The sequence below is a fragment of the Phalacrocorax aristotelis genome, chromosome 32 (assembly GCF_949628215.1).
Source record: "Phalacrocorax aristotelis chromosome 32, bGulAri2.1, whole genome shotgun sequence".
Taxonomy (NCBI): Eukaryota; Metazoa; Chordata; class Aves; order Suliformes; family Phalacrocoracidae; genus Phalacrocorax; species Phalacrocorax aristotelis.
In genome coordinates, this window is record NC_134307.1 from 34,298 (window position 1) to 51,481 (window position 17,184).

At 52.8% G+C, this 17,184-nt stretch overlaps 1 long non-coding RNA gene across 1 annotated transcript; it reads right to left on the minus strand.

The window, feature by feature from the left end:
* Positions 1–6,300: 6,300 nt before the first annotated feature.
* Positions 6,301–16,713, minus strand: LOC142049138 (uncharacterized). Its single transcript, XR_012657620.1, has 3 exons — positions 16,621–16,713; positions 16,253–16,362; positions 6,301–6,443 (listed from the first exon to the last, which is right to left on the minus strand). It is a non-coding gene; the product is annotated as an uncharacterized LOC142049138 (long non-coding RNA).
* Positions 16,714–17,184: the final 471 nt, after the last annotated feature.

A 17,184-nucleotide genomic window follows, 5' to 3' on the forward strand; every position in this document is an offset into this window, starting at 1 on the left:
AACTGGGACGTACTGGGAGGGAACTGGGACGTACTGGGAGGGAACTGGGACGTACTGGGAGGGAACTGGGACGGAACTGGGATGTATTGGGAGGCACTGGGAAAGAAGTGGTAGTGAACCGGGAGTGAACTGGGATGTACGGGGATGAACTGGTAGGAAACTGGGATGTAGTGGCATGGAACGGGGATGTATTGGGATGTACAGGAAGAGAACTGGAATGTACAGCGATGTATTGGCATGTACTGGCAGCGAGCTGGGATTTACTGGGATGTACTGGGAGGAAACTGGGATATACTGGGAGGCACTGGGAGGGAAGTGGGTGTCAACTGGGACATTCCAGTTTCCTCCCAGTACATCCCAGTTCCCTACCAGTGCAGCCCAGTACATCCCAGATCCCTCCCAGTCCCTCCCAGTACATCCCAGTACATCCCAGTTCCCTCACAGTACATCCCAGTTCCCTCCCAGTTCACACACAGTTCATTCCCAGTTCCATTCCAGTACATCCCAGTACATGCCTGTTGCCTCCCAGTTTCCTCTAAGTACATCCCAGTACTTCAAAGTTCCCTCCCAGTACATCCCAGTACGTCCCAGTTCCCCCTTGGTACATAACACTTCCCTCCCAATACATCCAAGTTCCCTCCCAGTACATCCCAATCCCCTCCCAGTACATCCCAGTTCCCTGCCAGTATGTCCCTGTACATCCCAGTTCCCTACCACTACATACCAGTTCCCTCCCAGTACATCCCAGTTCCCTCCCAGTACATCCCAGTTCCCTCCCAGTTCCCTCCCAGTACATACCAGTTCCCTCCCAGTACATCCTGGTACATCCCAGTTCCCACCCAGTACATCCTACTACATACCAGTTCCCTCCCAGTTCCCTCCCAGTACATCCCAGTACTTCACAGTTCCCTCCCAGTACATCCCAGTACGTCCCAGTTCCCCTCAGTACATAACACTTCCCTCCCAGTACACACCAGTTCCCTACCAGTACATCCCAGTTCCCTCCCTGTTCCTTCCCAGTACATAACAGTTACCTCCCAGTACATCCCAGTAGATCCTGGTACATCCCAAATCCCTGCTAGTTCCACCCGGTACAACCCAGTACAAGCCTGTACATCCTAGTTCCTCCACAGTACATCCCAGGGCATCCCCGCACATTGTAGTGCCTCCCAGTACATCCCAGTTCCCTCCCAGTACTGGGAGGGACCTGGGATGTACTGGGATGTAATGGGATGGAACTGGGATGTATTGGGAGGCACTGGGAAAGAAGTGGTAGTGAACGGGAGGGAATTGGGATGTACGGGGATGAACTGGTAGGGAACTGGGATGTACTGGCATGGAACGGGGATGTATTGGGATGTACAGGAACAGAACTGGAATGTACAGCGATGTATTGGCATGTACTGGCAGCGAGCTGGGATTTACTGGGATGTACTGGGAGGAAACTGGGATATACTGGGAGGAAACTGGGATATACTGGGAGGCATTGGGAGGGAAGTGGATGTCAACTGGGACATTCCAGTTTCCTCCCAGTACATCCCAGTTCCCTACCAGTGCAGCCCAGTACATCCCAGTTCCCTCCCAGTCCGTCCCAATCCCCTCCCAGTACATCCCAGTTCCCTGCCAGTATGTCCCAGTACATCCCAGTTCCCTCCCAGTACATACCAGTTCCCTCCCAGTTCCCTCCCACTACATCCCAGTTCCCTCCCAGTACATACCAGTTCCCTCCCAGTACATACCAGTTCCCTCCCACTACATCCCAGTACATCCTGGTACATCCCAGTTCCCACCCAGTACATCCTACTACATACCAGTTCCCTCCCAGTTCACTCCCAGTACATCCCAGTACTTCACAGTTCCCTCCCAGTACATCCCAGTACGTCCCAGTTCCCCTCAGTACATAACACCTCCCTCTCAGTACATACCAGTACATCCCAGTGTCCTCACAGTACGTCCCAGTTCCCTCACAGTACATCCCAGTTCCCTACCAGTACATCCCAGTTACCTCCCTGTTCCTTCCCAGTACATAACAGTTACCTCCCAGTACATCCCAGTAGATCCTGGTACATCCCAAATCCCTGCCAGTTCCACCCGGTACAACCCAGTACAAGCCTGTACATCCTAGTTCCTCCACAGTACATCCCAGGGCATCCCCGCACATTGTAGTGCCTCCCAGTACATCCCAGATCCCTCCCAGTACATCCCAGATCCCTCCCAGTACATCCCAGATCCCTCCCAGTACATCCCAGTTCCCTCACAGTACATCCCAGTTCCCTCACAGTTCACACACAGTTCACTCCCAGTTCCATTCCAGTACAGCCCAGTACATGCCACTTTCCTCCAAGTAAATCCCAGTACCCTCCCACTACATTCAAGTTCCCTCCCACTTCCCTCTAAGTACATCCCAGTACTTCACAGTTCACTCCCAGTACATCCCAGTTCCCCCTCGGTACATAACAATTCCCTCCCAGTACACCCCAGTACATCCCAGTTCCCTCCCAGTCCATCCCAGTTCCCTCCCAGTAAATCCCAATTCCCAACACTTTCCACCCAGTACATCCCAATCCCCTCCCTGTACGTCCCAGTTCCCTGCCAGTATGTCCCAGTACATCCCAGTTCCCTCCCAGTTCCCTCCCAGTACATCCCAGTTCCCTCCCAGTACATCCCAGTTCCCTCCCAGTACATCCCAGTTCCCTCCCAGTTCCCTCCCACTACATCCCAGTTCCCTCCCACTACATCCCAGTTCCCTCCCACTACATCCTGGTACATCCCAGTTCCCACCCAGTACATCCTACTACATACCAGTTCCCTCCCAGTTCACTCCCAGTACATCCCAGTACTTCACAGTTCCATCCCAGTACATCCCAGTACGTCCCAGTTCCCCTCAGTACATAACACTTCCCTCCCAGTACATAACAGTACATCCCAGTGTCCTCACAGTACGTCCCAGTTCCCTCCCAGTACATCCCAGTTCCCTACCAGTACGTCCCAGTTCCCTCCCAGTTCACTCCCAGTACATAACAGTTACCTCCCAGTACATCCCAGTACATCCCAGTAGATCCTGGTACATCCCAAATCCCTGCCAGTTCCACCCGGTACAACCCAGTACAAGCCTGTACATCCTAGTTCCTCCACAGTACATCCCAGGGCATCCCCGCACATTGTAGTGCCTCCCAGTACATCCCAGGTCCCTCCCAGTACTGGGAGGGACCTGGGATGTACTGGGATGTAATGGGACGGAACTGGGATGTATTTGGAGGCAATGGGAAAGAAGTGGTAGCGAACCGGGAGGGAATTGGGATGTACGGGGATGAACTGGTAGGAAACTGGGATGTACTGGCATGGAACGGGGATGTATTGGGATGTACAGGAACGGAACTGGAATGTACTGCGATGTACTGGGAGCAAACTGGGATTTACTGGGATGTACTGGGAGGAAACTGGGATATACTGGGAGGAAACTGGGATATACTGGGAGGAAACTGGGATTTACTGGGAGGAAACTGGGATTTACTGGGAGGAAACTGGGATTTACTGGGAGGAAACTGGGAGGGAAGTGGGTGTCAACTGGGACATTCCAGTTTCCTCCCAGTACATCCCAGTTCCCTACCAGTGCAGCCCAGTACATCCCAGATCCCTCCCAGTCCCTCCCAGTACATCCCAGTTCCCTCACAGTACATCCCAGTTCCCTCCCAGTTCACACACAGTTCACTCCCAGTTCCATTCCAGTACATCCCAGTACATGCCTGTTGCCTCCCAGTTTCCTCGAAGTACATCCCAGTACTTCAAAGTTCCCTCCCAGTACATCCCAGTTCCCTCACAGTACATCCCAGTACTTCACAGTTCACTCCCACTACATCCCAGTACGTCCCAGTTCCCCCTTGGTACATAACACTTCCCTCCCAATACATCCAAGTTCCCTCCCAGTACATCCCAATCCCCTCCCAGTACATCCCAGTTCCCTGCCAGTATGTCCCCAGTACATCCCAGTTCCCTCCCAGTACATACCAGTTCCCTCCCAGCACATACCAGTACATCCCAGTTCCCTCCCAGTACATACCAGTTCCCTCCCAGTACATCCCAGTACATCCTGGTACATCCCAGTTCCCACCCAGTACATCCTACTACATACCAGTTCCCTCCCAGTTCACTCCCAGTACATCCCAGTACTTCACAGTTCCCTCCCAGTACATCCCAGTACGCACCGGTTCCCCTCTGTACATAACACTTCCCTCCCAGTACATAACAGTACATCCCAGTGTCCTCACAGTACGTCCCAGTTCCCTCACAGTACATCCCAGTTCCCTCCCTGTTCCTTCCCAGTACATAACAGTTACCTCCCAGTACATCCCAGTACATCCTGGTACATCCCAAATCCCTGCCAGTTCCACCCGGTACAACCCAGTACAAGCCTGTACATCCTAGTTCCTCCACAGTACATCCCAGGGCATCCCCACACATTGTAGTGCCTCCCAGTACATCCCAGTTCCCTCCCAGTACTGGGAGGGAACTGGGATGTACGGGGAGGGACCTGGGATGTACTGGGAGGGAACTGGGATATACTGGGATGTAATGGGACGGAACTGGGATGTATTGGGAGGCACTGGGAAAGAAGTGGTAGTGAACCGGGAGGGAATTGGGATGTACGGGGATGAACTGGTAGGGAACTGGGATGTACTGGCATGGAACGGGGATGTATTGGGATGTACAGGCACGGAACTGGAATGTACTACGATGTACTGGGATGTACTGGGAGCAAACTGGGATTTACTGGGATGTACTGGGAGGAGACTGGGATATACTGGGAGGCATTGGGAGGGAAGTGGGTGTCAACTGGGACATTCCATATTCCTCCCAGTACATCCCAGTTCCCTACCAGTGCATCCCAGTACATCCCAGATCCCTCCCAGTCCGTCCCAGTACATCCCAGTACATCCCAGTTCCCTCACAGTACATCCCAGTTCCCTCACAGTTCACACACAGTTCACTCCCAGTTCCATTCCAGTACAGCCCAGTACATGCCTCTTTCCTCCAAGTAAATCCCAGTTCTCTCCCACTACATCCAAGTTCCCTCCCACTTCCCTCTAAGTACATCCCAGTACTTCACAGTTCACTCCCAGTACATCCCAGTTCCCCCTCGGTACATAACAGTTCCCTCCCAGTACACCCCAGTACATCCCAGTTCCCTCCCAGTATGTCCCACTACATCCCAGTTCCCTCCCAGTCCGTCCCAGTTCCCTCCCAGTAAATCCCAATTCCCAACACTTTCCACCCAGTACATCCCAGTTCCCTCCCAGTACATCCCAGTTCCCTCCCAGTACATCCCAGTTCCCTCCCAGTACATCCCAGTTCCCTCCCAGTACATCCCAGTACTTCACAGTTCCCTCCCAGCACATCCCAGTACGTCCCAGTTACCCTCAGTACATAACACTTCCCTCCCAGTACATACCAGTACATCCCAGTTCCCTACCAGTTCCTTCCCAGTATATAACAGTTACCTCCCAGTACATCCCAGTACATCCTGGTACATCCCAAATTCCTGCCAGTTCCACCCGGTACAACCCAGTACAAGCCTGTACATCCTAGTTCCTCCACACTACATCCCAGGACATCCCAGGACATTGTAGAGCCTCCCAGTACGTCCCAGTTCCCTCCCAGTACAACCCAGTAGATCCTGGTACGTCCCCGTTCCCCGCACTGTACGTCCCCGTTCCCCGCACTGTACTGGGAGGACAACCGAGCCTGCGCAGCAATTTACATACGGAACGAGCAAGTTTGTACCAATCAGCAGACAGGACAATAATGAATATGTATGAATACGTAAAACATTGATCTACAAATTGTACGGGAAAGGTGCGTGAGGTACGCACGCCAGGAGGAGCGATCCCCCGTGCATCCGGTGCCGCGAATAAAGAATGCCTGCTCTTTAATACTAAATTGGTGTTGAGGAGTCGTTTCCGATTTTAACGCGTTTTTCGGTAACACAGGGAGTCAGATCAAGAGAGCCAGAGAACAACAAAACACCGACAGGCTACAGGACAGAGCAGGAGGAATAAAAAAAAAAAAAAAAAAAAACGGAGCCAGAGCCAGGCAGAGAGAGGCGGAGAAAGAAAAAGGAGCCACATGCTACAGGACAGAGAGAGGGAGGACTGAAAAGACGGGGAGGCAGGGAGCCACTCAGAGCGAGATGGAGAAAGAAGGTGCGGGGGGGGGGGCGCAAAAAAAAAAAGTAAATTTTGCAGCAGGTAAGGAAAGAGAGGGGGCCGGGGGAGAGACAGGGAGGGCCCAGGACGCACAAGAGAGGCAACGGGGCCCCAGTGGCCCAGGACTCACCGCGACTCTCGCTCTCAGCGCTGCTGGCACAATTTAGCCGTTCAGATGCTTCTTTCCCCTCCTCTCCTCCCTGCCTCTTCTGCAGCTCCAGACTCTAGGCCGTCCTCCACCTGAAGAGAATACGTGGGTGTCTTACAGCTCTTACCAGATGAGGCTTCCTAGGCACGTAGCCTAGCTTGCTCGTGCACTACACGCCCGTACCCAACTCCGGGTTACGCGTACAGACCCTACGGTGCACGTTGGTGGCCTGGCCCGCTGCGGGCTATGAAGGGGGATCCTTCCTCCCCCACCTGCATGGACAGGCTCTCTCTTGCCTGCGGCAGGAAGGCAGCTGGCAGCCAGAGCACCTTCAGTTTCTTCTTCTTTACCTTTCGTTGGCGTCTCCAGCTTCAGCCGAGGCAGCTCCTGTCCGCAGCCGGGAAGGGCTTTGTCTATCCCTTTTCGGCCCTGCGCTGCGAGGACGGCGAGGACGGGCAGAGAGAAGCCACGCGAGCCTGAGACGGCCGCAGGCAACGGCATCCCCGGGGGAAGGACAGACAACCACGTCCTCAGCACGGTCTCTGGGAGAGGGAAAGAAGAAACAGCGACCGTCATTACCGTCGATCGACCCTGGCCAAAGCCTCTCCTTCCGCAGGGGCTTCTGGACACACCGCTCCCTCCCCACGCTACTGCTAAGGGCCCCTGCGCCAAGGGGGAATCCAGTGCGCTTGAGGGACGGCTTGCTGCCTTCACGACAGGGCCTGGGGGCGGCCTAAGGCTATGCAGCACGCTTATGGGGAGGTGCCGGAGATGGGGGCAGGCGCACGGGGCAAGGGGGGCCAGGGGAGGCTGAGCGGGACCTCCGGTGGGCCGGGGAGGCGGCCATCATCTGCGCCCTGGGCACGGGGAAAAGGTCATCGTCCTCCTCCTTTCCCTCTTCCCTTCTGTCAGCTCCCGGGGAACTCACCGCTTCTCGGGAAGCGGCCGCACCCGCAAGCCCCCAGTAATCAACACGAAGCCAACCCCAAAAATACACCTCGCGTACCGTACGCGCCACGGCCGCCCGGCACCCGAGCGCCGGAAGACCGCGCCTCCCGCCACGCCCGGCGAACCACATGACAGGGCCGGCAGCCACTGCGCCAGGAATACAGCTCCCGGCATGCTCTGCGGCACAACCCGGCCGCCCGGCGGCCGGTTTGATGCGGAGCCACCCAGCATCCCTGCGAGCACAGCTGCAGGCGCAACAGCAGTTACGCAGGCACAACTAGGCACTAAACAAAGGCTTTCCAACACTGGAGGTCTAGAACAGGTAGACATTAGCACAGAAGCACAAGGGGCTCCGTCACCCTGCACAAATCTCCCCGTGCCTACACACGCACACGTTCAGAAGTTAGTTATCAGAAAACGCCCGACTCAGCCATTTGCCACAGTCACGAGACTCACGACATGATAACACGACATGACACACGAGGTGGGCTCAGAGTTTTAAGGCAAGAAATACCTCCCACGCCCCCCACCCGAGATCTTTCAGGGTCCACACCTGCCATCGCCCCGCACCAAACCTACCCGGCCAAAGGCTTTCAGGTGGCCTGAAACACTGTACACAGAAAATAACCAGGGACAGACCTGCATTGTTCGGAAGCGAACGATGCCCGACCGGGGCTCCTCTGCGGGGCACGGAGCCCCCCGGCCCCGCCCGGAGACACACACCCGCCCCCCGCTGCCCGAACTCACCCACCAGCGCTCTCCGGCCCCCGGACACGGCCGCGCTGCTCTCTCAGGCGGCTGCCGCAGGCGAGGCTCGGGCACCGCCAGGCCTCCAGGCGTCCCGAGGGGCTGCCGGCCACCGCAGGGGATGGCTGCCGGCGGCCGGACCGCCGCGGCGCTCCCCGCCCAGCTCCGAGCAGGCTCCGCCGGCCGCGGGCTTCCCACGCCGGGCCGCAGAGGGGCCCCGGCACCGCACAGGGACGCCTCGCGACCCGGCCGCCACACGCACCGGCCCTTCGGCCTCCACACGCACCGCTCCCGCCCCCGCTCCGACGCGCCGCGCACGCGCCACCGGAAGCCCGAGCCCCGCGGGGCGGCCCTTAAAGGGCGGCCGGAAGGAACGGCCCCCACCGGCCCCGCCACCGCGCCCAGCCGGTGAGCGCCAGCGCCCCCTGCTGGCCGGGCCGCGCTCAGCTCGCGAGGGCGCCGAGGGCCGGGCGGGGCGGGACGCGCCGGCTCGGGGCCAGCGCCTTCTCGGGGCGAGCGGGAAACCCCTGCGGGCCCCGGTCACGGCCGGGCACAGCCGCGCGCCCTCCGAGAGCTGCTGAACGGGGCTGCCGCTCGTGACACATACCGAGCCGTCTGCGACGGGAGCGGGCAGAGGAGGAAGGGGCCGGCGGCCGCGGGGCCTGGCCGCAGGCGGGGGGGGGGGCTGGGGCCCGGGGGGCCGCCCCCCTCCTCACAGTTCCCTCACAGTTCCCTCACAGTTCCCTCACAGTTCCCTCACAGTTCCCTCACAGTTCCCTCACAGTTCCCTCACAGTTCCCTCACAGTTCCCTCACAGTTCCCTCACAGTTCCCTCACAGTTCCCTCACAGTTCCCTCACAGTTCCCTCACAGTTCCCTCACAGTTCCCTCACAGTTCCCTCACAGTTCCCTCACAGTTCATCCCATGGACGGAACCGGGACCTACTGTGAGGCACTGGGAAAGAAGTGGGAGGAAGCCGGGACAGACCAATATAGCCCAGTATGGACTAGACCAATATAGCCCAGTATGGACTGGAGGGAACTGCGAGGGAACCGCGAGAGAACCCCACAGAACAAACCATGGGGCACGAGAAGGCAGAGAATTAAGAATTAGGGACAGGGAGCCAGAAAAAAAAAAGAAAAAAACCAAAGGGAGACAGAGAGCAAAAGGAATCGCAATGCGTACGGAGAGAAGAGAGAAACAATTCTAGCATAGGGTCACGCGGGAGCCAGGGACAGCAAGATGGAGAAAGGACAGAAGCTACAGGCTACAGGGCAGAGAGGGAAGAATTAATGAATAGACACAGAGAGATGAGCAGAAAGACATGGAGAAAGGCTAAAGATCACACGGCCTACAGGGAAGAGAGAAGAGAGGGAGGAATTTTAAAAACAGGGGCAAGAAGCCAGAGAGAGGGAGAGAGAAGCAACAATAAAATGGGGACAAGCCACAGGGCAGCGAGGAGGGAATCAATGAATAAGAACACGAGACCAAAGAGAACACAATGTAGAATGGAAAAAAGGAACAGCGGCCTACAGGGAAGGAGGAATTAAAGATCAGGGACTGGGAGGCAGACAGAGACACATGAAGAAACAAGTGAAAAAAAAAAAAACAACAAACCAACAGCAATGGGCTACAAAGACAGAGAGGGAGGAAATGAGGAAATAAAACATCGCAGCAAGGAGCTGGACAGAGAGAGATGAGGACAAACAAATAGCACGGGTCCACGTGACAGAGAACGTGGAATTAGAACACAGAGAGAGGGAGCCGGACAGAGAGAGAGGCCGAGAGAAACATCTAGACAGGCTACAGCGGGCAGAGGCAGGAATTAAAACCTAGGGACAGGGAGCTGGACAGAGAGAGATGGAGGTCACAGGGAACAGCGGTGGCTGCAGGAAGAACAGGAATTCATGAATAGGGCAAGGGAGCTGGACAGAGAAGAACTCAGAAAGGCAAGAACAGTAGCAGGGTACAGAGCAGAGAAGACGAATTAAAAAGCACGGGGGGAGCGTTGAGGCAGACAGAGAGAGATTAAGAAAAAAGTCACGGGCTACGTGGCAAAGCAGGAGGAATTCAGAAACGAGGATGGGAACCAAGGGAGAGTGTGCTGGTGAAGGATAACGGGCATTAAAAGTGAGGGACGGGGAGCTGGGAAAAGCGAGGCAGAGAAAAACAGAATCACAGAGAGAATCACACAAAGCCAAAAAAGAAGAAACTGAACAACAGGAACAGGTGTAACCAAAGCGATGAAATCAACCAACCAGAGACGGTGTTCCATTACGGGAACATGGAGCGTACCAATCAGCGCACCTGTCGATCTGCATTTTAGTGCCTAGGCGATCGTTAATGTCAGCAGAACAACAGACAACATGCTTCTGTCAGAAAAGGATGACAAAACGCGGTTTCGCTTAGCGGACTGAGAAAACTAGCCAAGACTGCCAAGATTAAGAGCCGAGAAGCTAAAAGGTAATTCCGGCAGGGGGAGATCGCGACCACCGACTCACAGACCACCACCGACCCAAGTAACACCACCTACTCAGAAGAGAACAACGGAAGAGGACAACCGAGCCTGCGCAGTGATTGACATACGGAACGAGCAAGTTTGTACCCATCGCTAGACAAGACAATAACGACTATGTATGAGTATGTAAAATTTTCATCTACAAATTGTACAGGAAAGGTGCGTGAGGTACGCACGCCAGGAGGAGCGATCCCCCGTGCATCCGGCGCCGTGAATATAGAATGCCTGCTCTTTAATACTAAATTGGTGTTGAGGAGTCGTTTCCGATTTTAACACGTTTTTCGGTAACAGTTTTGGCACCCCAGGTGGGAACCTGCTTTTGAATCTCGACGGATCCGTGGGATCGTGGGACCTGCAGCCGGCCCCGAGGAATTCTCCGGGAGAGCTTCCGATCCCCGGGCCAGAGAATTCTGAGCAAGATCCCCTGGATTGAGGTAAACAAGGCATTCTTTGAAGAAGAAACTTAGGTAGAATAACACGTGGGGTTAGTTTCCCACATAGGATAGGATAGCGGGTTTGAGTCCCACAGGCCTGCCCGTAAGGCGCGGCGAAAGCCACGCAGGGTCGGGGCCAAGAGGTGCCTCGGTTGGTAAGTCTCTGCTAGGCGAAAGCCTGTGGAGCGGGACCCGAGGGTAGGGGAGTCTTCAACAGGGGGTTGAAGTCTCCAGGGATATCTAGCAGGGGGCTACAGATCCCAGTGGCAGATTTCCAGTGAGACCTCTAACGGGGGTTGGAGTCCCTCTGACTAGTATTTGTGATAGTGCACTATCACAACTACTAGTCGACTGGGAGACGGGAGCATTACTGAGTAGGAAACCTATCCCACAGAGAACACCTTTGCGATGTATTTTGAAGCACTGGAAAGACGTCGGGGGCGGTGACCCACTAACTCGGAAACCATTAATTGAATATTGCAATCATTGGTGGCCAACGTATCAATTGGAAGGTGGGCACAAATGGCCAGAACACGAGACATTGCAATATCGTACCATCTTGCAATTAATGTTGTTTTGTAAAAAGGGAAGGCAAATGGGAAGAAGTGGCATATGTTGATTTGTTCTTTACACCGTGGAATCATCCCGAGCAGCAGAAACAGCGTGAGGTATGTCCACAAGATTCTACGGCAATGTTTCTGAAAAGAGGAAAACGTGGTGAGAACTTGAAAGAGTGTTGCTCTACTTGTGATACTGGATACTTCGCTTGATGAAACTGACAAGAAAATAGTACTGAATACAGCCAGAAGGCAGGTGCAGGGAGCACATGCTAACAGGAATTTACAGAGAACAATGAATAAGAATTTTCCATCTACAAATCCCGAGTGGGACCCTAATCAGCCAGGACCCAGGGGAATGTTGACTAGATGTCAGAGAGAGATTTTATTTGGAGTAAGACAAGCAATGCCAAAAGCAATAAATTGGTCAAAATTTATGAAGTGAGACAAGAATTAAGTGAGTCCCCTTCAGCCTTTATGGAAAGACTGAAGGTGACCACCAGAAAATATACTCATTTGAACCCAGAAAAACCAGAAAAAGCAATTCAGCTGGTCTCTATATTCATAAGACAATCAGCCCCAGATGGGGGCGGGGGGAGAGAAAACAACCTTCAGAAACTAGAACAACCTGAATCCAGAGATCTGGGTTAAATGCTTGAAGTAGCTTGGCATGAAGGAGACCAGGGGAATCAACCCTAGCTGAACACCTGGTTACACTGAAGCTACGGAATGAAGAAATAGAATTTTTGGTAGATACGGGAGCCACTTATTTGGTATTGAATACACGTGAAGAGAAATTTGATCATAAATCAGTAGATGTTGCTAGCGCAACAGGGCAAAGAAAAATTAGCCCCTCTCAGAGCCATTAAAGTTTAAATTGGAGAAGCAATGGGCAACTCACCAGTTTCTGCATATGCCTGAATGTCCACTGCCTCTGTTATGACGAGATCTATTAGGTCAATTAGATGCTCAAGTAACTTTTAAAGATGGAGAGATTAAATCACTAATACCAGAATCAAAAGCCACAGAGGCGAGAGCGTTTATGTTACAGGATTCCTCCAGGGAGGAACGGGTTCCCGAGGAAGTGGAAAACGTAGTAATTCCTTTGGTTTGAGCGAGCGGAGCTCCGGAGCGATCTAAGTGGGCAGAGCCGGTAAAAGTAACCTTAAAGCCTGGAGCCAAGCCCGTAAGACAAAAACAATACCCTATTAAGCGAGAGGCTCGAAAAGGATTACAGAAGTTAATTATAAAATTTTTCAGAATATGAGCTTTTAGTGGAATGTGAATCAGAATATAGTACTATATAGTACTCCTGTGTCGCCAGTAAAGAAATCTAGAGGCAAAGAGTATTAGCTAGTTCACGATTTAAGGGCTATAAATCAGGTGGTCCAAGATATACATCCGGTAGTAGCTAATCCATACACTTTACTGACCTCTTTTAAAGGAGGAGCATAAATGGTTTACTGTACTAGATTTGAAGGACGCCTTCTTTTGCATACCTCCAGGCATAAAAAGTCAAAGCCTATTTGCTTTGGAATGGGAAAGCCCCACCACAGAATGAAAGACACAGCTACCATGGACCGTACTTCCACAAGGATTTAAAAATAGTCCTACGATACTTGAGACTCAGCTGGCAAAAAAAAAATTAGAGATATAGAAAAAACAGAACCCAGGGAGAGGCATCTTGTTACAGAATGCGGATGACATTCTGATAGCGGCACAAAGTAAAGAAAAATGTTTTGAAATTTTTAAATTTTCTGGGCCAAGGAAGATGCGGAGTTTCCAGAAACAAAACCCAAATAGGAAAAGAAGCAGCCATTTATTTAGGATTTGAAATATCTCAAAGACAAAGACAATTAGAAAGTGAAAAGAAAGAAACTATTTGTCAAATTCCCGAACCTAGCAGCCCGAAGGAACTGAGAGCTTTTCTGAAAACAATGAAATAGCATCAGCTCTGGATTCTGAACTATAGACTGTATGTAAAACCATTATTTGAGGCATTGAAAGACTCAAAAGGATAAATATTTAACCTGGACGCCCGGATGCCAAACGGCATTCAAAGAACTGAAAAGAGCCTCGATGATGGCCCCTGCATTAGGCCTACCTGATTTCGCTAAACCTTTTGAGTTGTTTGTCCACGAAAGACAACATTTAGCCCTTGGAGTGCTGACACAGCGACTGGGAACCTGGAAGAGACCTGTGGGCTACTTCTCCAAACAACCTGACCACGCGAGTAAAAGATGGCCTAGGTGTTTACGGGCAGTAGCAACAACAGCGCTGCCGATCCGGGAAGCCCCAAAGTTAACAATGGGACAGAAGATGACAGTATATGTCCCGCACATAGCGGTGACTGTTTTAGAACAAAAGGGGGGTCGTTGGCTATCCCTTAGCAGAATGTTGAAATATCAAGTTGTTCTGTTAGAACAAGACGATGTGGAATCGAAGACTACTGCTATACTGAATCCTGCTATGTTTTTAACAACAGAAAACCTTACGGACAATTTAGAACACGATCGCTTGCTAACTATTGAACAAGTCTATTCCAGCAGACCAGACCTGAGACACAAACCTCTGGGAAAATCCTGATCTGGAGTTGTTTACAGATGGAAGAAGCTCTGGGCGAGAAGAGAAGCGAATGGCCGGATATGCTGTCGTTATCGCCGCCGAGGGAACGGAGTCAGGGGTGCTGCCTGCAAACACCTCAGCACAGAAAGCAGCATTGGTAGCATTGAAGCGAGCTCTGCGAATGGCAGAAGGACAAAGGATAAATATCTAGACTGATTCCAAACGTGCATTTGGTGTGATCCACGATCATGGAGCTATTGGGAAGGAGAAAGGACTGCCATCAGCCCAAGAATCATCAATACAGCATAAAGAAGAAATTCTCCAACTTCCGGAAGACGTGCAGAAACCAAAAGGAGTGGCGGTAAAGCGTTGCAAAGCTCATCAATTTGGCCAGACGGCTGTAAACATAAGCAAACGACTGACCGATAAAGCTGCAAAGAGGACTGCAGAGCAAGGTATCCTTGCACTAGTACCAGTAAAACAGATCAGAATTCCAAAGTTGAAACCGAGATATAATAAATTGGATGAGCAATTAGCAGAACAATTGGAAGCATCACAAAACACAGAGAGATGGTAGGTAACACCAGAAAAACAAGTAATAACAACAACCACCCCACAAGTTATGACAGAACTTGCAAAAGAAAACCATGAGCAAACACATTAGGCTGTAGGCGCTACGGTTTTGAGTTTAAAAACATCTGTAGCGTGTGTAGGCACGACAAGAATAGTTAAACCCATAGTAGCTAAGTGTCCAATCTGTCCTACAAATAATCCCCTGAACCAAAGGAAACAACCTTTAGGAGTAACAAAACAAAAAATTCTCCCGGAAATTATTAGCAAATTAAGTTCTCTGAGTTACCCAGACAAAATAGATATAGCAGTATTTGTCAGTGCTGATTGACAAATTTTCTAGATGGCCAGAAGCTTTCTCGTGCTGCACCGACAAAGCTAGAGTAGTAGTTAAAACGTTGCTGAAGGAAATAATACCAAGATTTAGAGTGCCAACGGGAATGCCCTCTGATAGAGCACCACATTTTTTTGCAGAGGTACTTCAACAAATTAATAAAATTTTGGGTAGAAAATGGGACCTGCATACACCCTGGAGACCACAATCAAGTGAAAAATTTCAGAACATGAAGCAAACACTAAACTGACATAGTGGAATATTATTGATCTAGGATGGAAGTATTGAGAAAATTATTATTTCAGAACTTCCAAACAGGGGAAATGTAACCAAAGTGATGAAATCAACCAGAGACGGTGTTCCATCACGGGAACATGGAGCGTACGAATCAGCGTATCTGTCAATCTGCATTTTAGTCCCTAGGCGATCGTTAATGCGAACAGAACAACAGACAACGCGCTTCTGTCAGAAAAGGATGACAAAACGCGGTTTCGCTTAGCGGACTGAGAAAACTAGCCAAGACTGCCAAGAGTAAGAGCCGAGAAGCTAAAAGGTAATTCCGGCAGGGGGAGATCGCGACCACCGACTCACAGACCACCACCGACCCAAGTAACAGAAGAGAACAACGGAAGAGGACAACCGAGCCTGCGCAGCGATTTACATACGGAACGAGCAAGTTTGTACCAATCAGCAGACAGGACAATAATGAATATGTATGAATACGTAAAACATTGATCTACAAATTGTACGGGAAAGGTGCGTGAGGTACGCACGCCAGGAGGAGCGATCCCCCGTGCATCCGGCGCCGCGAATAAAGAATGCCTGCTCTTTAATACTAAATTGGTGTTGAGGAGTCGTTTCCGATTTTAACGCGTTTTTCGGTAACACAGGGAGTCAGATCAAGAGAGCCAGAGAACAACAAAACACCGACAGGCTACAGGACAGAGCAGGAGGAATAAAAAAAAAAACGGAGCCAGAGCCAGGCAGAGAGAGGCGGAGAAAGAAAAAGGAGCCACAGGCTACAGGACAGAGAGAGGGAGGACTGAAAAGACGGGGAGGCAGGGAGACACTCAGAGCGAGATGGAGAAAGAAGGTGCGGGGGAGGGGGGGGCGCAAAAAAAAAAGTAAGTTTTGCAGCAGGTAAGGAAAGAGAGGGGGCCAGGGGAGAGACAGGGAGGGCCCAGGACGCACAAGAGAGGCAACGGGGCCCCAGTGGCCCAGGACTCACCGCGACTCTCGCTCTCAGCGCTGCTGGCACAATTTAGCCGTTCAGATGCTTCTTTCCCCTCCTCTCCTCCCTGCCTCTTCTGCAGCTCCAGACTCTAGGCCGTCCTCCACCTGAAGAGAATACGTGGGTGTCTTACAGCTCTTACCAGATGAGGCTTCCTAGGCACGTAGCCTAGCTCGCTCGTGCACTACACGCCCGTACCCAACTCCGGGTTACGCGTACAGACCCTACGGTGCACGTTGGTGGCCTGGCCCGCTGCGGGCTATGAAGGGGGATCCTTCCTCCCCCACCTGCATGGACAGGCTCTCTCTTGCCTGCGGCAGGAAGGCAGCTGGCAGCCAGAGCACCTTCAGTTTCTTCTTCTTTACCTTTCGTTGGCGTCTCCAGCTTCAGCCGAGGCAGCTCCTGTCCGCAGCCGGGAAGGGCTTTGTCTATCCCTTTTCGGCCCTGCGCTGCGAGGACGGCGAGGACGGGCAGAGAGAAGCCACGCGAGCCTGAGACGGCCGCAGGCAACGGCATCCCCGGGGGAAGGACAGACAACCACGTCCTCAGCACGGTCTCTGGGAGAGGGAAAGAAGAAACAGCGACCGTCATTACCGTCGATCGACCCTGGCCAAAGCCTCTCCTTCCGCAGGGGCTTCTGGACACACCGCTCCCTCCCCACGCTACTGCTAAGGGCCCCTGCGCCAAGGGGGAATCCAGTGCGCTTGAGGGCCGGCTCGCTGCCTTCACGACAGGGCCTGGGGGCGGCCTAAGGCTATGCAGCACGCTTATGGGGAGGTGCCGGAGCTGGGGGCAGGTGCACGGGGCAAGGGGGGCCAGGGGAGGCTGAGCGGGACCTCCGGTGGGCCGGGGACGCGGCCATCATCTGCGCCCTGGGCACGGGGAAAAGGTCATCGTCCTCCTCCTTTCCCTCTTCCCTTCTGTCAGCT